Source organism: Hypomesus nipponensis, chromosome 23, assembly GCF_054491055.1.
Source record: "Hypomesus nipponensis isolate SF chromosome 23, ASM5449105v1, whole genome shotgun sequence".
Lineage (NCBI taxonomy): Eukaryota > Metazoa > Chordata > Actinopteri > Osmeriformes > Osmeridae > Hypomesus > Hypomesus nipponensis.
In genome coordinates this window covers 1,412,221-1,428,917 of record NC_140383.1, presented here as the reverse complement: position 1 = coordinate 1,428,917, position 16,697 = coordinate 1,412,221, and the positions used below count along the sequence as shown (strand labels likewise).

The following is a 16,697-nucleotide window of genomic DNA, read 5'->3' as shown; positions in this document are numbered from 1 at the left end:
TTTCTTTCACTGAAAAAATCTATTGCACCTTTGAGTTTCAACTGTTGCTACGACAGCGGTTATGAGGCACAAAGGCCGAAGAAAAAGGGCCAGGAAACCGAAGGGTCGTAAAGCAGGACCTGAGAGGAGCCGTTCACACCTGGCAGCATCTCCATCTGCTCGCAGACAGGTGTCAAGTACTTCCTCCTTACGGTTTCTAAGAACACCCTGGTCTTTTAGTGGAGACCAAGGCCCAAAACCAATATTGCATTTTCTTGAGAGCAGTAGTTGTGGCTGGCCCCATGTGCTCGGTGAGAGAGTTTGGTGTTTAGTCTGTGGTGGATGATACTGAGACACAGCGATTCAACCACAACTTAGTCCAGGAGACTAATAACAAAGTTCCTCCCCCCAAACCTCAAACACATGTCCACATGATTACTGTAGCTAGCTGCATCTGGAGACAAGTCTGTGAGTTTTCATAATTGTGCGGTGGTTCAGTTGCGGTTATTAACAGTCAGATTCACACGGACAACGTTACAGCATCTTCTTTGTAAGCACATTTTAGATATAAGGAACATTTAATACAATATACGTAGATAATTTTTGTTATACTGTTTGGTTTATAATGAGAAATTAGATCCTTTTAAATTTAGTTAGCCTTTTTTATTGATTAGGAATCAACAATACATTAGATAAAGAAGAAAAAGCTCAATTTAAGTCTGCAAATGTGGAGGCAATATTGTGGTTCCCCCACTGATAATTTATTATTCATAATATTTTTACAAATTATTTCATTTGACTCATCGTCAGGCAAGCACACCTCACACACAAAGAGCAGATCAGCTGAGGATCACAGTCTCCAAAGCCTTTCCGTGGTAAGCTGTGACACTGGTGTCCCCGATCAGCATTGCAGCTCAGAGAGGATGCGTGTCTACGGGGGATGGTAAGGCTGCTCTGCTGCAGCAGAGCAGTAGAGTAGGGGGTGGAGGCCGCAGTACTGGGGTGTGTGTTGGCTACAGTTGCAGGTCCTTGAAGCGAACCCCGCTATTTATTTCACGCATGCGCACCCAACCCCCTCCCCCATGTGCTCAGGTTGCAAACGGAACAGTGTGCGCGGGACAAAGAGCCCCCAACCAGATAGGGGGAAGAGGGTTCGGTGTTGCCAAGGAAACCAGACAACCCCACCCCCCAGACCAGATGGTAGGTTGTGGTGGGGTGGTCGGGGGTTGGTTAAAGTAGCGGCAAGAGATGATTATCAGAATCGGAATGAAGAGAAGGTTTTTATTGCCATGTAAGTTAACACAAACACATAATTATACTGTGGCAAGAAGGTGCATATTATCACGTATTTTCCCTCCTGAACAGTAACTGCTGTCTGTCTGGGTCGGTGAGAGTAGTTAAACACACTGTTAAACACACTGTTGTGAAAGCAGAGAATAAAATGGGGTGCGTAAATGTAACTGAAGTAGTTTGATGTAGGAGAGTTACAGGGAAACCAAGAAAAGGTTTTCATTTTTCAGTAATCATTTGAGGTAATATGTACACAGTCAGAAAATGGGCACATTTGGTGTTTTGACTTGAGTGTATGATTGTTACTGCACAACGAGGTCAAGGAGACTAAACATTGGAGCCCCTCAGCTCAAACCAGCATATTTCCACTGGCACGTGACTGCACACAGCAGCTGGCTGCATCTGCAGCCAAGGTTGCGCAATTCAAAACTGTCATTGTTCCCATAAAGTCATACGTTTAATTTAATAGTGTGAAAGAATACCTTCTATTCAGGAAATCAATGTTGAATTCTGATTAAGTCAGCATGACTTTACCTGACTGCTAGCCATAAATGTTTTGGAGACTTGGCAGCAAAATTTTAGTTTAGGGTGATAGAGGGAAAACTGTGCTGAGTAAATGCTAAATCACTGCACACATTCTAGAGTTTCAACCCACAGAATCACAAGAATATGATTTATGTCATCAATCAAGGGAAATTGAGCAGGATTGGGGAATGTGTGTATAGCAAAATATACACATGTATATTTCTTGTACAAAAATCATTAGGACACATTCTGACCCGTCTGCTTCATTATTTACATATTTCATTATTTACTTCATTATTTATTTTTGGCCATCAGGAAATCAGCGTAGTTTGGTCTGTGTCCCCGAGGAGGAACATCTCTCAGTGTACCTTGAATAGGCCTCAGCTGATCTCCATTCCAACTACTCACTGCTGTCTCTCTAACTCAACAAAGAGGTTGTGAGAGTGCTGCAATCAGTCTTCACCCTAGCTATTCACACAAGCCAGAGTTATCGGGGGAATACATCTCAAGTAACAAAACAGTGGGGTAAAGGGTACGTATGCTTGCACGTGTCTATTTGGTGGTGCAGGAGGACATGGTTTTCATCTGACAGCTTGTCCACAGTCTGCACGCACTCCCATGCCTAGGGAAGGGTGTCATAAGACTCCAACCATGAGAAGTGACTGGAGTTACACTTCAGGTTACACAGGGGTAGAAATGTCTGGCAACACAAGCCCAGAGTTCCACTTTCAGGGGTTACTGTGATTAAGCAATAAGCCACTTGCTTGCATCTTATCAAAAGTATTTTTTGTTTTTAAACTCTGTCGTCCCAAAATGATGAAACGTCAGTTTAAGCTGCATTTTTATCATTTGGTATCATAATCAGGCACACGGCGCATGGCGTGTGTTTTAGCATCGCTGTTTGTCGCAGCAGCAGCAAGAAACTCTGGCACAAACGCAACTCTGTCTGCTGAAATGCCTAAGAAAATGACAGTGTGACTGACCGTGCCTGTGTGGAAATGTTGATGGTTACCATCTGGTGCAGGAGGGGTCAATGTTACTGTCTTTGTGGGGCAGGGAGCAGTACAAAATAGGTTTTGTGGTAGAGCTAGACAGGACACGAATAACTACTTTGTCTATACAAAATCTTTTGGAAGTCAGTTGCATTTCAAACAAAAAAAAGTTACTTTTTTATGCTTAGCAACTCACTCTGACGATGACTGTTCAAAGTGTCAAAACATTTCCTTGAAGAGCAATAGCCCTCTCTGTCCTAAAACACAATCCCGTCTTTCAAGAGGGTGCTTCTCTCCCTCACAAACATCTCCCTTCAAGGCCCTAACTGGACACGAGGAAGTCACCAACAGTCTCAGTACAGGGCTTTTTGTGACTGTTTGCTCTACGGACTACTCTGGACCGTCGGCCCTTGACACCCAACCCCATCAGCAAACAGGGGTTGGTCTTTAGCATGAGAAAGGGGGAACAAACGCATGACAAAAGGATTGAAGGGCATGTGTCGCTGAGTCGTGGTGAAGGTCGTGGGTCGTAGCTCTGCTCTCTTGCCTGTGAAGAGCTACTCCTGCGAGTCTGTCCCCTAAAACCATCTGTAGACGGACAAAAAAAACGCACCATTTGGTCATTCATGTGGCTCTCTGACCTCAACTCTCTGAGAAACATCTGCTCTGATGTATGGTAATAGGTTTCAGACGTCAAAACAGTTCAGTAACACGCTATTCTGAAATGCTATACAAAGTTCGAAAGGCATGAAATTATCATTGTAGAGACAGACACCCCTGATGTATCTTGAACATAAATTTGTTCCTGACTGACCTGCCTGATAATGAAAATATAAACGATTTAATAAGCTACAAATGAAAATAGAATAAGATAAATAACATAATTATAAACAGAATAGAATACATACACATTTTCTTTAACACACACATCCTATTATCCAATGGAGGAGGGCATTTTTATTGTACACACACAAACAGAGACAATTCATAGGACTATCCAAATGGAACCAATGTGTGTTCCATGTCTGGGTACTTGCTGAAGTTCCAAGCTAAAGATTTGGGGGTGAAATCACCTGTTTGCTTGGCGTGTGGGAACTAGAAGGCAAGTCTTGACAAGAGGACTGTAGCAGGCAAATACAGTAAGTGTGCGAAGAGCGGTTGCCTGATGCAATGCTCAATATACACTCAACCATTATCACACTGAAGAAACAGGCCAGGGCAAGTCCAGGGCAGGGCAGACTATACATCTGGAGTCAAGAGTCCCCTGTGAATTGTTCCACACGTTCGTGACAAGTTTCGAACTTTCTAAAGAGAAATCATCCCCAATTTCTCGGGCGAATGACGAAGAAAGATCTTTTGTCGAGCCCTCCTACGTAAGCCCTGTGTGTTTGTTGGAGGAGTCTCTGAGCTCACAGAGCCCGTTCCTCAAGAGTCTGTTCAAACACAAGCTAGACTCACAGCTCAGGTGTCGCTCTTAGCAAGAACACCCTTTAGACTGTTATGTGGCAATTATGGGTGTACAAAGGAAGGCAGGGTACAGGGAGCTGTGGGGCCTGAGGGGCAGGGTTGACACAGTTTCACAGTCACAATAGTGTTCGCTTTTAACTACGAACACAACGTGTGGAACTTCTAAATAGTTATGAGGTACAATCATTGCTTGTAAGAAGGGACACAACTGTTTTCATTCTGATTTAAGTGCAAAAAATGTGTGGCTTTGCATTTCAATAACTAGGCTAGGTAGACATTCATACAGATAGCCTTATTAAACGTAAGCGTTCGTTTGAAAACCAGACGTACCAAGGAGGTGTCCAAGCATCAAGTGACGTAAAGGACTCAATGGTGAGGTGGGTGAGGCTTAATTTGGAAAAGTCCGTTGAGAATGGACCAGACAGGGTTGACAGGAAACGGGGTGAGGTTGAGCATGTTCATAAGAGTTTAAGGAGGGAATGTGCAGAAACTGAGATGCCATGACTTGGAAGTTAATAAGTAGGACTCAATTATTCTAAATGTGTTCACATTGCATTTGGTGTGGGACACACAAACACACACGACCCACATACACACTTAGGTCCAGTTTCCCAAAGAGGGATTAAGACTATTCCTAGCCTAAAAACCCTTCTGTGGAGATATTCACAGATTTTTTTTTTCTTATTTTAGGTGTTATCCATGTTTGGGAAACTCTGTCTAAGTGTTTTGAAGTGCCATCATTTGTTGTACATGGATATGAAAGTTGCATACAAAAATATTGAAACGTACATCTTTGCCTGATAACACATTGCTGAACACCATTTAGCAACAAAGCAGTCTAGCTTTTTACAGGGATAATCTTCAACGAACATGTAAGCAAAATCTTATGATTTAAGTAGATCAGTGTCACTTCTGATATCATGGGTGGAATAATAAAATCAGTGATGACACACACCATTGTGTATCATCTGATTCTGATGCTGGGAAATCATCCTATAAATGTTACAACAGAACTTAATATTTGTTTTAGGCTTACGCATTAACATTTAGTTTGGCTCAGTCTGATTACCGTGAATCGGTTGCCTTTGCCTCACTGTTGTGCCCAAGTGCTTGAGGTTCATTGACGTGTATGTTTTTCTGTGTGTATGTGTGTGTGCTTTAGTCTGAACAGTGAAGCGTTTTTTCTTCCCAGCCCGTTCTTTGTTGTGATGTGTTGAATGTGAAGCGTGAGGCAGCTGATTCTGAGACAATGTAGAGGGTTCCATTCTGACGATGACAGTCATTAAGATGGTGATCATGAAAACAAGACAATGACTCAAGGACAGCAATGCAGGAGACAATGGAGTCTGTTCGCATTTTAATCATGTACTGGCGACAGACTCTGCTGCAGGTGACGTGTGTAAAGTTCAGTTAAAGCCCTCTGTGAGGAAGGATGTATTTCATCTGTAAACTACAACATTTTTAGCCTGGTCATTTATTTGTATAATCTTTTTCCTGTTCACAATACCCCCATACTTGTCATAGCATGACTTCAGCCACAAAACTAATGTAGATGATTACACATACTTTTCTGCAACCCCTTTTCAACACCGCAACAGGTAAGCACAGCCTAAACGTTTTTTTTTTTATCAGGGAAGTCCCAACACTTCTTTAGATTATGACAGCTATAACATATCAAGCAGTGTTTGTAAACATGCTTTGGGGCTGGGGAGGAGGGATGTGGGGGTCAGTGTGCAGACATGGCAGGACCAAGGGGTTTAGTTGACATACCCCCAAAAAAGGAATGCTTTGTGAGAACAACCCCAGGTATGTGAACCCTTTTTCAGCCACTAGTAAAACACAAGCAGCCTTCTGTGGAAGGTTTCAATGGCTCCCTTCTTTTCTGTGAAAAAACACAGGATATTTAAGGCTTGACTCAGATGCTTCAGAATAGGCCAATTGGCAATGTGGAGCTGTTCTAGAACTGCCCGGAATGACCGTCACTGGACCAACTCTTCTAAATAGATACATTAAAGCATTCCATTGGAGCATTCTACTGTGACACAAAGGAAGTGTGTTCGTTGACACAGTCACATCTTCTGTGTATACTGCAACCACACATCCTGTTTGAGGAGGTGGGTTTGTTGAAGGTGGGACTGTACATTTATTGGCTTGTAGTCAGTGGATCTTAGGTTCTTAACCTGCCAAGCGCAAAATCATGCGTTATACCTACTGTTAATGTGTCCATTTGAGATACAAGGTTAAATTAGGATGTTGGCAATATTGTCAAGTGTGCCAGAGTCAGGGCTAATAGTCTTGAGCTAGCATGTCTCCATTCTGCTGGCAATCATACAGTGGTGTGGTAAGTGGAATGAACTTGAATGTCTTATTTCTGAAACAGGGACTGTATCCTTTCCAAAGGCTTTTCTCGTGGCCTTGTAATCTACAATAAACTGCGCTAGTCTAAAAGGAAATGTATTGACAACTAACATCTGTTACTCAAGACATTCAACCAGGGGATAGGTCTCTGTGAGAAATATGTCAAAGTTACTGGATGTTTGCCAAGCAACAGGATCCACAAGTTCAGCAGGAGGGCAGGCAAATCCATGAAAAAAAGGGATCATTCTCATTTCATGGACTTTGAACAAACACATAGGAGACAGATAAAGACCTGACAGTAGGAACGATGACTATCTGACAATCTTTTTTTGTTATTGTTGAAGAAAACTATAAATTGAACCTTTTCTGTTAACCTCATTTGTGCTGGTGTTTAGGAAAGCCAAACACTAAACTAACTCTTTACTAACAGTTTGTGTCTACTCTTTAATTTCATACTAGTAGGCGGATGCATGTTGAGACATAAAGTAAGACCCTGTCTCCTTACTGGAACCTTTATGTGTAACTTTCAAATGTAAAATGATCAAAACACATAATCTACTACATATTAACATGACATACATTTGAAACACTTGTCAAATCATACATCTAGGCAACAAGTGACAGTTAACCTCATAGCCTGGTTTAGAAATGTGTTGAGATGTGCACCAAGCAGGGAAGATTTGCTCCAACATCTCTGTTTCCTGCTTGATAACAGGAGAACCAGCAAAAGGAAGACAGCCTTTATCAGGAGGGTGTGGGCATGAACCAGGCACAACAATAATTAATTTAACAGACACTAATATCCATAGCAACCTACAGGCAGGGATTTTAAGCCGCTAACCTCTTCACCTACACAGCACAGTCCCCCCACTGAGCTATACCGCACAATTAACTCATAATAAACAATATATCAATGATGGAAGCATGTACGAGATCTCAGGCTTTTCCTGAAGGAAGTATTGGATCGTGTGGTATGATGTAGAACATGTACCATATTAAGAAAAATGCACACTTTCTAGACAGTATCGAGATTCAACCACGTGTCTGAAGATAATAGTCAGCAACAGGTGACAATTGGTTACGTAAACACAAACTGGTCACCTACAGGAATGTGCTGATTGAGTCGGTCCTTTCAATAACCAACATCTGTTTTTTTAGAAAATGCACACCTTTTAAATGGGTTTCTGAAAATGTAATGATGGATACCATTCCTTATCTGAGAGACTCAACGTCTCAGTGAAGTAAGAGAGAGACACACTCTTTCAGGGACCTCAGTTACCATGGAATCATTTTAGTTAAAAAGTCTGATTCTACATCTGCAGCCTGACAAATCTATGACAGTTAGCATAAGAAGCGAGAAATCCATTGTGCCCTAGAGGTCAACAAACACACAATGCCTCTTTTACAGCTGTTGAACCACTGACTCTCTCGACTCAATACTGGATTTCATTGAACTGGCTGATTCAGATGAGATGATTTTCAGTAGCTGCTGCCCTCTAGTGGTGCAGAAGAAAATACATTATTGTACACATCTGTTTTATAAATTCTTGTGTTATCATCCATTTCGGATCGAAGTAAACACTTTCCATCACCAGGATTGCTGAGCAGTAAAGGTATTGGACTCAAGTTCCAATCTTATCGAGTTCAAACGCCACTCCTGGTATTTACTTGGATCGATTTGGCCTTCAGTTGATGGTTTGATGTCTGAATTAGGTTGACTTGGTTTCCAAAGATCACCAGCCTGGCTGAGCGGTTAATGCATTGGATTCAAGTTCCAATGGATGTTAATCCTCATGGGTTTGAATCCCACTCCTGGTATGTTGTTGATGTGCTCATGAAACATTTGGCCTGTGGTTATTGGTTTTAAATCCGTTTTGGGTCGAATGAAATCAGCCAGTCACCAGGATGGCCGAGCGTTTAAGGCGTTGGGCTCAAGTTCCAATGGATGTAAATCCTTGTGGGTTCGAACCCCACTCCTGGTATTTCGGTGATGTGTTAATGAAAAATTTGGCCTGTGGTTATGTGTTTAACATCCATTTCGGGTCAAACGAATGGATGGTTCAGGCTGAGCGGTTAAGGCGTTGGACTCAAGTTCCAATGGATGTAAATCCTCGTGGGTTCGAACCCCACTCCTGGTATTTACTTTGATTGATTTAGCCTTCAGTGGATGGTTTGACGTCTGATTTAAGTTGACTTTATTTCAGTAGATCACCAGGATGGCAGAGAAGTTAAGGTGTTGGACTCAAGTTCCAATGGATGTAAATCCTGGTGTGTTCGAACCCCACTCCTGGTATGTTGTTGATGTTTTCATGAAAAGTTTGGCCTGTGGTTATGTGTATAACATCCATTTTGGGTAAAGCAAAATCAATCTGTCATCAGGATGGCAGAGCGGTTAAGGCGTTGGACTCAAGTTCCAATGGATGTAAATCCTCGTGTGTTCGAACCCCACTCCTGGTATTTACTTGGATTGATTTAGCCTTCAGTGGATGGTTTGACGTCTGATTTAAGTTGACTTTATTACAGCAGATCACCAGGATGGCCGAGCGGTTAAGGCATTGGACCTAAGTTCCAATGGATGTAAATCCTCGTGGGTTTGAACCCCGTTCCTGGTATTTCAGTGATGTGTTAATGAAAAAATTAGCCTGTGGTTATGGGTTTTACATCCGTTTCGGGTCTAATGAAATCAACCAGTCACCAGGATGGCCGAGCGGTTAAGGCGTTGGACTTAAGTTCCAATGGATGTAAATCCTCGTGGGTTCGAACCCCACTCCTGGTATTTACTTGGATTGATTTAGCCTTCAGTGGATGGTTTGACGTCTGATTTAAGTTGACTTTATTACAGCAGATCACCAGGATGGCCGAGCGGTTAAGGCATTGGACCTAAGTTCCAATGGATGTAAATCCTCGTGGGTTTGAACCCCACTCCTGGTATTTCAGTGATGTGTTAATGAAAAAATTAGCCTGTGGTTATGGGTTTTACATCCGTTTCGGGTCTAATGAAATCAACCAGTCACCAGGATGGCCGAGCGGTCAAGGCGTTGGACTTAAGTTCCAATGGATGTAAATCCTCGAGGGTTCGAACCCCACTCCTGGTATTTTGGTGATGTGTTAATGATTGATTTAGCCTTCAGTGGATGGTTTGACGTCTGATTTAAGTTGACTTTATTACAGCAGATCACCAGGATGGCCGAGCGGTTAAGGCATTGGACTTAAGTTCCATGGGATGTAAATCCTCGTTGGTTCGAACTCTACTCCTGGTATTTTGGTGATGTCTTAATGAAAAATCTGGCTATGGTTATGGATTTCACGTACATTTCGGGTTGAATGAAATCAACCTGTCACCAGGATGGCCGAGCAGTTAAAGTATTCCACTCACCAGGATGGCCGAGCGGTTAAGGCGTTGGACTCAAGTTCCAATGGATGCAAATCCTCGTGGGTTCGAACCCCACTCCTGGTATTTCGGTGATGTGTTAATGAAAAACTTGGCCTGTGTTTATGGGTTTTACATCCGTTTCGGGTCGAATGAAATCAACCAGTCACCAGGATGGCCGAGCGGTTAAGGCGTTGGACTCAATTTCCAATGGATGTAAATCCTCGTGGGTTCGAACCCCACTCCTGGTATTTCAGTGATGTGTTAATTTAAAAAATTGGCCTGTGGTTATGGGTTTTACATCCGTTTCGGGTCGAATGAAATCAACCAGTCACCAGGATGGCCGAGCAGTTAAAGTATTCAACTCACCAGGATGGCCGAGCGGTTAAGGCGTTGGACTCAAGTTCCAATGGATGTAAATCCTTGTGGGTTCGAACCCCACTCCTGGTATTTTGGTGATGAGTTAATGAAAAATTTGGCCTGTGGTTATTGGTTTTACATCCATTTTGGGTCGAATGAAATCAACCTGTCACCAGGATGGCCGAGCGGTTAAAGCATTCCACTCACCAGGATGGCCGAGCAGTTAAGGCGTTGGACTCAAGTTCCAATGGATGTAAATCCTCGTGGGTTCGAACCCCACTCCTGGTATTTTGGTGATGTGTTCAGGAAAAATTTGGCCTGTGGTTATGGGTTTTACATCCGTTTCGGGTCGAATGAACACAGCCAGTCACCAGGATGGCCGAGCGGTTAAGGCGTTGGACTCAAGTTCCAATGGATGTAAATCCTCGTGGGTTCGAACCCCACTCCTGGTATTTTGGTGATGAGTTAATGAAAAATTTGGCCTGTGGTTATTGGTTTTACATCCATTTCGGGTCAAATAAAATCAACCAGTCACCAGGATGGCCGAGCGGTTAACACATTCCACTCACCAGGATGGCCGAGTGGTTAAGGCGTTGGACTTAAGTTCCAATGGATGTAAATCCTCGTGGGTTCGAACCCCACTCCTGGTATTTACTTGGATTGATTTAGCCTTCAGTTGATGGTTTGACGTCTGATTTAAGTTGACTTTAATACAGCCAGTCACCAGGATGGCCGAGCGGTTAAGGCGTTGGACTCAAGTTCCAATGGATGTAAATCCTCGTGGGTTCGAACCCCACTCCTGGTATTTTGGTGATGTGGTCATGAAAAATCTGGCTGTGGTTATGGGTTTTACATCCTTTTCGGGTCGAATGAAAACAACCAGTTACCAGGATGGCCGAGCAGTTAAAGTATTCCACTCACCAGGATGGCCGAGCGGTTAAGGCGTTGGACTCAAGTTCCAATGGATGTAAATCCTCGTGGGTTCGAACCCCACTCCTGGTATTTCAGTGATGTGTTAATTTTAAAAATTGGCCTGTGGTTATGGGTTTTACATCTGTTTCGGGTCGAATGAAATCAACCAGTCACCAGGATGGCCGAGCAGTTAAAGTATTCAACTCACCAGGATGGCCGAGTGGTTAAGGCGTTGGACTCAAGTTCCAATGGATGTAAATCCTCGTGGGTTCGAACCCCACTCCTGGTATTTCAGTGATGTGTTAATTTAAAAAATTGGCCTGTGGTTATGGGTTTTCCATCCGTTTCGGGTCGAATGAAATCAACCAGTCACCAGGATGGCCGAGTGGTTAAAGCATTCCACTCACCAGGATGGCCGAGTGGTTAAGGCGTTGGACTTAAGTTCCAATGGATGTAAATCCTCGTGGGTTCGAACCCCACTCCTGGTATTTTGGTGATGTATTCATGAAAAATTTGGCCTGTGGTTATGGGTTTTAGATCCTTTTCGGGTCGAATGAAAACAACCAGTTACCAGGATGGCCGAGCGGTTAAGGAGTTGGACTCAAGTTCCAATGGATGTAAATCCTCGTGGGTTCGAACCCCACTCCTGGTATTTACTTAGATTGATTTAGCCGTCAGTGGATGGTTTGACGTCTGATTTAAGTTGACTTTATTACAGCAGATCACCAGGATGGCCGAGCGGTTAAGGCATTGGACCTAAGTTCCAATGGATGTAAATCCTCGTGGGTTCGAACCCTACTCCTGGTATTTTGGTGATGTCTTAATGAAAAATCTGGCTATGGTTATGGGTTTCACGTCCATTTCGGGTTGAATGAAATCAACCTGTCACCAGGATGGCCGAGCAGGTAAAGTATTCCACTCACCAGGATGGCCGAGCGGTTAAGGCGTTGGACTCAAGTTCCAATGGATGCAAATCCTCGTGGGTTCGAACCCCACTCCTGGTATTTCGGTGATGTGTTAATGAAAAACTTGGCCTGTGTTTATGGGTTTTACATCCGTTTCGGGTCGAATGAAATCAACCAGTCACCAGGATGGCCGAGCGGTTAACACATTCCACTCACCAGGATGGCCGAGCGGTTAAGGAGTTGGACTCAAGTTCCAATGGATGTAAATCCTCGTGGGTTCGAACCCCACTCCTGGTATTTACTTGGATTGATTTAGCCTTCAGTTGATGGTTTGACGTCTGATTTAAGTTGACTTTAATACAGCAGATCACCAGGATGGCCGAGCGGTTAAGGCGTTGGATCTAAGTTCCAATGGATGTAAATCCTCGTGGGTTCGAACCCCACTCCTAGTATTTTGGTGATGTGTTCATGAAAAATCTGGCCTGTGGTTATGGGTTTTACATCCGTTTCGGGTCGAACGAACACAGCCAGTCACCAGGATGGCAGAGCGGTTAAGGCGTTGGACTCAAGTTCCAATGGATGTAAATCCTCGTGGGTTCGAACCCCACTCCTGGTATTTTGGTGATGTGGTCATGAAAAATCTGGCTGTGGTTATGGGTTTTACATCCTTTTCGGGTCGAATGAAAACAACCAGTTACCAGGATGGCCGAGCAGTTAAATTATTCCACTCACCAGGATGGCCGAGCGGTTAAGGCGTTGGACTCAAGTTCCAATGGATGTAAATCCTCGTGGGTTCGAACCCCACTCCTGGTATTTCAGTGATGTGTTAATTTAAAAAATTGGCCTGTGGTTATGGGTTTTACATCTGTTTCGGGTCGAATGAAATCAACCAGTCACCAGGATGGCCGAGCAGTTAAAGTATTCAACTCACCAGGATGGCCGAGTGGTTAAGGCGTTGGACTCAAGTTCCAATGGATGTAAATCCTCGTGGGTTCGAACCCCACTCCTGGTATTTCAGTGATGTGTTAATTTAAAAAATTGGCCTGTGGTTATGGGTTTTAGATCCTTTTCGGGTCGAATGAAAACAACCAGTTACCAGGATGGCCGAGCGGTTAAGGAGTTGGACTCAAGTTCCAATGGATGTAAATCCTCGTGGGTTCGAACCCCACTCCTGGTATTTACTTAGATTGATTTAGCCGTCAGTGGATGGTTTGACGTCTGATTTAAGTTGACTTTATTACAGCAGATCACCAGGATGGCCGAGCGGTTAAGGCATTGGACCTAAGTTCCAATGGATGTAAATCCTCGTGGGTTCGAACCCTACTCCTGGTATTTTGGTGATGTCTTAATGAAAAATCTGGCTATGGTTATGGGTTTCACGTCCATTTCGGGTTGAATGAAATCAACCTGTCACCAGGATGGCCGAGCAGGTAAAGTATTCCACTCACCAGGATGGCCGAGCGGTTAAGGCGTTGGACTCAAGTTCCAATGGATGCAAATCCTCGTGGGTTCGAACCCCACTCCTGGTATTTCGGTGATGTGTTAATGAAAAACTTGGCCTGTGTTTATGGGTTTTACATCCGTTTCGGGTCGAATGAAATCAACCAGTCACCAGGATGGCCGAGCGGTTAACACATTCCACTCACCAGGATGGCCGAGCGGTTAAGGAGTTGGACTCAAGTTCCAATGGATGTAAATCCTCGTGGGTTCGAACCCCACTCCTGGTATTTACTTGGATTGATTTAGCCTTCAGTTGATGGTTTGACGTCTGATTTAAGTTGACTTTAATACAGCAGATCACCAGGATGGCCGAGCGGTTAAGGCGTTGGATCTAAGTTCCAATGGATGTAAATCCTCGTGGGTTCGAACCCCACTCCTAGTATTTTGGTGATGTGTTCATGAAAAATCTGGCCTGTGGTTATGGGTTTTACATCCGTTTCGGGTCGAACGAACACAGCCAGTCACCAGGATGGCCGAGCGGTTAAGGCGTTGGACTCAAGTTCCAATGGATGTAAATCCTCGTGGGTTCGAACCCCACTCCTGGTATTTTGGTGATGTGGTCATGAAAAATCTGGCTGTGGTTATGGGTTTTACATCCTTTTCGGGTCGAATGAAAACAACCAGTTACCAGGATGGCCGAGCAGTTAAATTATTCCACTCACCAGGATGGCCGAGCGGTTAAGGCATTGGACTCAAGTTCCAATGGATGTAAATCCTCGTGGGTTCGAACCCCACTCCTGGTATTTCAGTGATGTGTTAATTTTAAAAATTGGCCTGTGGTTATGGGTTTTACATCTGTTTCGGGTCGAATGAAATCAACCAGTCACCAGGATGGCCGAGCAGTTAAAGTATTCAACTCACCAGGATGGCCGAGTGGTTAAGGCGTTGGACTCAAGTTCCAATGGATGTAAATCCTCGTGGGTTCGAACCCCACTCCTGGTATTTCAGTGATGTGTTAATTTAAAAAATTGGCCTGTGGTTATGGGTTTTAGATCCTTTTCGGGTCGAATGAAAACAACCAGTTACCAGGATGGCCGAGCGGTTAAGGAGTTGGACTCAAGTTCCAATGGATGTAAATCCTCGTGGGTTCGAACCCCACTCCTGGTATTTACTTAGATTGATTTAGCCTTCAGTGGATGGTTTGACGTCTGATTTAAGTTGACTTTATTACAGCAGATCACCAGGATGGCCGAGCGGTTAAGGCATTGGACCTAATTTCCAATGGATGTAAATCCTCGTGGGTTCGAACCCTACTCCTGGTATTTTGGTGATGTCTTAATGAAAAATCTGGCTATGGTTATGGGTTTCACGTCCGTTTCGGGTCGAATGAAATCAACCAGTCACCAGGATGGCCGAGCGGTTAAGGCGTTGGACTCAAGTTCCAATGGATGTAAATCCTCGTGGGTTCGAACCCCACTCCTGGTATTTTGGTGATGTGTTAATGAAAAATCTGGCTGTGGTTATGGGTTTCACGTCCATTTCGGGTCAAATGAAATCAACCTGTCACCAGGATGGCCGAGCAGTTAAAGTACTCCACTCACCAGGATGGCCGAGCGGTTAAGGCGTTGGATTCAAGTTCCAATGGATGTAAATCCTCGTGGGTTCGAACCCCACTCCTGGTATTTTGGTGATGAGTTAATGAAAAATTTGGCCTGTGGTTATTGGTTTTACATCCATTTTGGGTCGAATGAAATCAAGCTGTCACCAGGATGGCCGAGCGGTTAAGGCGTTGGACTCAAGTTCCAATGGATGTAAATCCTCGTGGGTTCGAACCCCACTCCTGGTATTTTGGTGATGAGTTAATGAAAAATTTGGCCTGTGGTTATTGGTTTTACATCCATTTCGGGTCAAATGAAATCAACCAGTCACCAGGATGGCCGAGCGGTTAACGCATTCCACTCACCAGGATGGCCGAGTGGTTAAGGCGTTGGACTTAAGTTCCAATGGATGTAAATCCTCGTGGGTTCGAACCCCACTCCTTGTATTTTGGTGATGTATTCATGAAAAATTTGGCCTGTGGTTATGGGTTTTAGATCCTTTTCGGGTCGAATGAAAACAACCAGTTACCAGGATGGCCGAGCGGTTAAGGAGTTGGACTCAAGTTCCAATGGATGTAAATCCTCGTGGGTTCGAACCCCACTCCTGGTATTTACTTGGATTGATTTAGCCTTCAGTGGATGGTTTGACGTCTGATTTAAGTTGACTTTATTACAGCAGATCACCAGGATGGCCGAGCGGTTAAGGCATTGGACCTAAGTTCCAATGGATGTAAATCCTCGTGGGTTCGAACCCCACTCCTAGTATTTTGGTGATGTGTTCATGAAAAATCTGGCCTGTGGTTATGGGTTTTACATCCGTTTCGGGTCGAACGAACACAGCCAGTCACCAGGATGGCCGAGCGGTTAAGGCGTTGGACTCAAGTTCCAATGGATGTAAATCCTCGTGGGTTCGAACCCCACTCCTGGTATTTCGGTGATGTGGTCATGAAAAATTTGGCCTGTGGTTATTGGTTTTACATCCATTTCGGGTCAAATGAAATCAACCAGTCACCAGGATGGCCGAGCGGTTAAGGCGTTGGACTCAAGTTCCAATGGATGTAAATCCTCGTGGGTTCGAACCCCACTCCTGGTATTTCAGTGATGTGTTAGTTTAAAAAATTGGCCTGTGGTTATGGGTTTTACATCCGTTTCGGGTCGAATGAAATCAACCAGTCACCAGGATGGCCGAGCAGTTAAAGTATTCAACTCACCAGGATGGCCGAGTGGTTAAGGCGTTGGACTCAAGTTCCAATGGATGTAAATCCTCGTGGGTTCGAACCCCACTCCTGGCATTTCGGTGATGTGTTAATGAAAAACTTGGCCTGTGTTTATGGGTTTTACATCCGTTTCGGGTCTAATGAAATCAACCAGTTACCAGGATGGCCGAGCGGTTAAGGCGTTGGACTCAAGTTCCAATGGATGTAAATCCTCGTGGGTTCGAACCCCACTCCTGGTATTTCAGTGATGTGTTAATTTAAAAAATTGGCCTGTGGTTATGGGT

The 16,697-nt window shown here is 44.0% G+C and overlaps 43 non-coding genes across 43 annotated transcripts; all 43 read left to right on the top strand.

Annotated features, from left to right (window-relative positions):
- The first annotated feature begins 8,510 nt into the window (after positions 1-8,510).
- Positions 8,511-8,593, top strand: trnal-caa (transfer RNA leucine (anticodon CAA)). The gene has a single exon. It is a non-coding gene; the product is annotated as a tRNA-Leu (tRNA).
- A 547-nt stretch (positions 8,594-9,140) lies between these two features.
- On the top strand, positions 9,141-9,223 carry trnal-uaa (transfer RNA leucine (anticodon UAA)). Its single transcript has one exon. It is a non-coding gene; the product is annotated as a tRNA-Leu (tRNA).
- An 81-nt stretch (positions 9,224-9,304) lies between these two features.
- On the top strand, positions 9,305-9,387 carry trnal-uaa (transfer RNA leucine (anticodon UAA)). The gene has a single exon. It is a non-coding gene; the product is annotated as a tRNA-Leu (tRNA).
- A 72-nt stretch (positions 9,388-9,459) lies between these two features.
- Positions 9,460-9,542, top strand: trnal-uaa (transfer RNA leucine (anticodon UAA)). The gene has a single exon. It is a non-coding gene; the product is annotated as a tRNA-Leu (tRNA).
- An 81-nt stretch (positions 9,543-9,623) lies between these two features.
- Positions 9,624-9,706, top strand: trnal-uaa (transfer RNA leucine (anticodon UAA)). The gene has a single exon. It is a non-coding gene; the product is annotated as a tRNA-Leu (tRNA).
- A 279-nt stretch (positions 9,707-9,985) lies between these two features.
- On the top strand, positions 9,986-10,068 carry trnal-caa (transfer RNA leucine (anticodon CAA)). Its single transcript has one exon. It is a non-coding gene; the product is annotated as a tRNA-Leu (tRNA).
- Positions 10,069-10,149: 81 nt separating this feature from the next.
- trnal-caa (transfer RNA leucine (anticodon CAA)) lies at positions 10,150-10,232 on the top strand. The gene has a single exon. It is a non-coding gene; the product is annotated as a tRNA-Leu (tRNA).
- Positions 10,233-10,348: 116 nt separating this feature from the next.
- On the top strand, positions 10,349-10,431 carry trnal-caa (transfer RNA leucine (anticodon CAA)). The gene has a single exon. It is a non-coding gene; the product is annotated as a tRNA-Leu (tRNA).
- A 115-nt stretch (positions 10,432-10,546) lies between these two features.
- Positions 10,547-10,629, top strand: trnal-caa (transfer RNA leucine (anticodon CAA)). The gene has a single exon. It is a non-coding gene; the product is annotated as a tRNA-Leu (tRNA).
- An 81-nt stretch (positions 10,630-10,710) lies between these two features.
- On the top strand, positions 10,711-10,793 carry trnal-caa (transfer RNA leucine (anticodon CAA)). Its single transcript has one exon. It is a non-coding gene; the product is annotated as a tRNA-Leu (tRNA).
- A 115-nt stretch (positions 10,794-10,908) lies between these two features.
- On the top strand, positions 10,909-10,991 carry trnal-uaa (transfer RNA leucine (anticodon UAA)). The gene has a single exon. It is a non-coding gene; the product is annotated as a tRNA-Leu (tRNA).
- A 72-nt stretch (positions 10,992-11,063) lies between these two features.
- trnal-caa (transfer RNA leucine (anticodon CAA)) lies at positions 11,064-11,146 on the top strand. The gene has a single exon. It is a non-coding gene; the product is annotated as a tRNA-Leu (tRNA).
- Positions 11,147-11,260: 114 nt separating this feature from the next.
- Positions 11,261-11,343, top strand: trnal-caa (transfer RNA leucine (anticodon CAA)). The gene has a single exon. It is a non-coding gene; the product is annotated as a tRNA-Leu (tRNA).
- Positions 11,344-11,459: 116 nt separating this feature from the next.
- Positions 11,460-11,542, top strand: trnal-caa (transfer RNA leucine (anticodon CAA)). The gene has a single exon. It is a non-coding gene; the product is annotated as a tRNA-Leu (tRNA).
- Positions 11,543-11,658: 116 nt separating this feature from the next.
- Positions 11,659-11,741, top strand: trnal-uaa (transfer RNA leucine (anticodon UAA)). The gene has a single exon. It is a non-coding gene; the product is annotated as a tRNA-Leu (tRNA).
- Positions 11,742-11,822: 81 nt separating this feature from the next.
- Positions 11,823-11,905, top strand: trnal-caa (transfer RNA leucine (anticodon CAA)). Its single transcript has one exon. It is a non-coding gene; the product is annotated as a tRNA-Leu (tRNA).
- Positions 11,906-11,977: 72 nt separating this feature from the next.
- trnal-uaa (transfer RNA leucine (anticodon UAA)) lies at positions 11,978-12,060 on the top strand. Its single transcript has one exon. It is a non-coding gene; the product is annotated as a tRNA-Leu (tRNA).
- Positions 12,061-12,174: 114 nt separating this feature from the next.
- trnal-caa (transfer RNA leucine (anticodon CAA)) lies at positions 12,175-12,257 on the top strand. The gene has a single exon. It is a non-coding gene; the product is annotated as a tRNA-Leu (tRNA).
- Positions 12,258-12,372: 115 nt separating this feature from the next.
- Positions 12,373-12,455, top strand: trnal-caa (transfer RNA leucine (anticodon CAA)). The gene has a single exon. It is a non-coding gene; the product is annotated as a tRNA-Leu (tRNA).
- Positions 12,456-12,527: 72 nt separating this feature from the next.
- On the top strand, positions 12,528-12,610 carry trnal-uaa (transfer RNA leucine (anticodon UAA)). The gene has a single exon. It is a non-coding gene; the product is annotated as a tRNA-Leu (tRNA).
- An 81-nt stretch (positions 12,611-12,691) lies between these two features.
- On the top strand, positions 12,692-12,774 carry trnal-caa (transfer RNA leucine (anticodon CAA)). Its single transcript has one exon. It is a non-coding gene; the product is annotated as a tRNA-Leu (tRNA).
- Positions 12,775-12,888: 114 nt separating this feature from the next.
- Positions 12,889-12,971, top strand: trnal-caa (transfer RNA leucine (anticodon CAA)). Its single transcript has one exon. It is a non-coding gene; the product is annotated as a tRNA-Leu (tRNA).
- Positions 12,972-13,087: 116 nt separating this feature from the next.
- On the top strand, positions 13,088-13,170 carry trnal-caa (transfer RNA leucine (anticodon CAA)). Its single transcript has one exon. It is a non-coding gene; the product is annotated as a tRNA-Leu (tRNA).
- An 82-nt stretch (positions 13,171-13,252) lies between these two features.
- Positions 13,253-13,335, top strand: trnal-caa (transfer RNA leucine (anticodon CAA)). The gene has a single exon. It is a non-coding gene; the product is annotated as a tRNA-Leu (tRNA).
- Positions 13,336-13,407: 72 nt separating this feature from the next.
- On the top strand, positions 13,408-13,490 carry trnal-uaa (transfer RNA leucine (anticodon UAA)). The gene has a single exon. It is a non-coding gene; the product is annotated as a tRNA-Leu (tRNA).
- A 114-nt stretch (positions 13,491-13,604) lies between these two features.
- Positions 13,605-13,687, top strand: trnal-caa (transfer RNA leucine (anticodon CAA)). The gene has a single exon. It is a non-coding gene; the product is annotated as a tRNA-Leu (tRNA).
- Positions 13,688-13,802: 115 nt separating this feature from the next.
- trnal-caa (transfer RNA leucine (anticodon CAA)) lies at positions 13,803-13,885 on the top strand. The gene has a single exon. It is a non-coding gene; the product is annotated as a tRNA-Leu (tRNA).
- A 72-nt stretch (positions 13,886-13,957) lies between these two features.
- Positions 13,958-14,040, top strand: trnal-uaa (transfer RNA leucine (anticodon UAA)). Its single transcript has one exon. It is a non-coding gene; the product is annotated as a tRNA-Leu (tRNA).
- An 81-nt stretch (positions 14,041-14,121) lies between these two features.
- Positions 14,122-14,204, top strand: trnal-caa (transfer RNA leucine (anticodon CAA)). Its single transcript has one exon. It is a non-coding gene; the product is annotated as a tRNA-Leu (tRNA).
- Positions 14,205-14,318: 114 nt separating this feature from the next.
- On the top strand, positions 14,319-14,401 carry trnal-caa (transfer RNA leucine (anticodon CAA)). The gene has a single exon. It is a non-coding gene; the product is annotated as a tRNA-Leu (tRNA).
- A 116-nt stretch (positions 14,402-14,517) lies between these two features.
- Positions 14,518-14,600, top strand: trnal-caa (transfer RNA leucine (anticodon CAA)). Its single transcript has one exon. It is a non-coding gene; the product is annotated as a tRNA-Leu (tRNA).
- Positions 14,601-14,682: 82 nt separating this feature from the next.
- trnal-caa (transfer RNA leucine (anticodon CAA)) lies at positions 14,683-14,765 on the top strand. The gene has a single exon. It is a non-coding gene; the product is annotated as a tRNA-Leu (tRNA).
- Positions 14,766-14,837: 72 nt separating this feature from the next.
- On the top strand, positions 14,838-14,920 carry trnal-uaa (transfer RNA leucine (anticodon UAA)). Its single transcript has one exon. It is a non-coding gene; the product is annotated as a tRNA-Leu (tRNA).
- An 80-nt stretch (positions 14,921-15,000) lies between these two features.
- On the top strand, positions 15,001-15,083 carry trnal-caa (transfer RNA leucine (anticodon CAA)). The gene has a single exon. It is a non-coding gene; the product is annotated as a tRNA-Leu (tRNA).
- A 114-nt stretch (positions 15,084-15,197) lies between these two features.
- Positions 15,198-15,280, top strand: trnal-caa (transfer RNA leucine (anticodon CAA)). The gene has a single exon. It is a non-coding gene; the product is annotated as a tRNA-Leu (tRNA).
- An 81-nt stretch (positions 15,281-15,361) lies between these two features.
- Positions 15,362-15,444, top strand: trnal-caa (transfer RNA leucine (anticodon CAA)). The gene has a single exon. It is a non-coding gene; the product is annotated as a tRNA-Leu (tRNA).
- A 115-nt stretch (positions 15,445-15,559) lies between these two features.
- trnal-uaa (transfer RNA leucine (anticodon UAA)) lies at positions 15,560-15,642 on the top strand. The gene has a single exon. It is a non-coding gene; the product is annotated as a tRNA-Leu (tRNA).
- An 81-nt stretch (positions 15,643-15,723) lies between these two features.
- On the top strand, positions 15,724-15,806 carry trnal-caa (transfer RNA leucine (anticodon CAA)). The gene has a single exon. It is a non-coding gene; the product is annotated as a tRNA-Leu (tRNA).
- Positions 15,807-15,878: 72 nt separating this feature from the next.
- trnal-uaa (transfer RNA leucine (anticodon UAA)) lies at positions 15,879-15,961 on the top strand. The gene has a single exon. It is a non-coding gene; the product is annotated as a tRNA-Leu (tRNA).
- Positions 15,962-16,042: 81 nt separating this feature from the next.
- trnal-caa (transfer RNA leucine (anticodon CAA)) lies at positions 16,043-16,125 on the top strand. Its single transcript has one exon. It is a non-coding gene; the product is annotated as a tRNA-Leu (tRNA).
- Positions 16,126-16,206: 81 nt separating this feature from the next.
- trnal-caa (transfer RNA leucine (anticodon CAA)) lies at positions 16,207-16,289 on the top strand. The gene has a single exon. It is a non-coding gene; the product is annotated as a tRNA-Leu (tRNA).
- Positions 16,290-16,405: 116 nt separating this feature from the next.
- trnal-caa (transfer RNA leucine (anticodon CAA)) lies at positions 16,406-16,488 on the top strand. The gene has a single exon. It is a non-coding gene; the product is annotated as a tRNA-Leu (tRNA).
- Positions 16,489-16,569: 81 nt separating this feature from the next.
- trnal-caa (transfer RNA leucine (anticodon CAA)) lies at positions 16,570-16,652 on the top strand. The gene has a single exon. It is a non-coding gene; the product is annotated as a tRNA-Leu (tRNA).
- Positions 16,653-16,697: the final 45 nt, after the last annotated feature.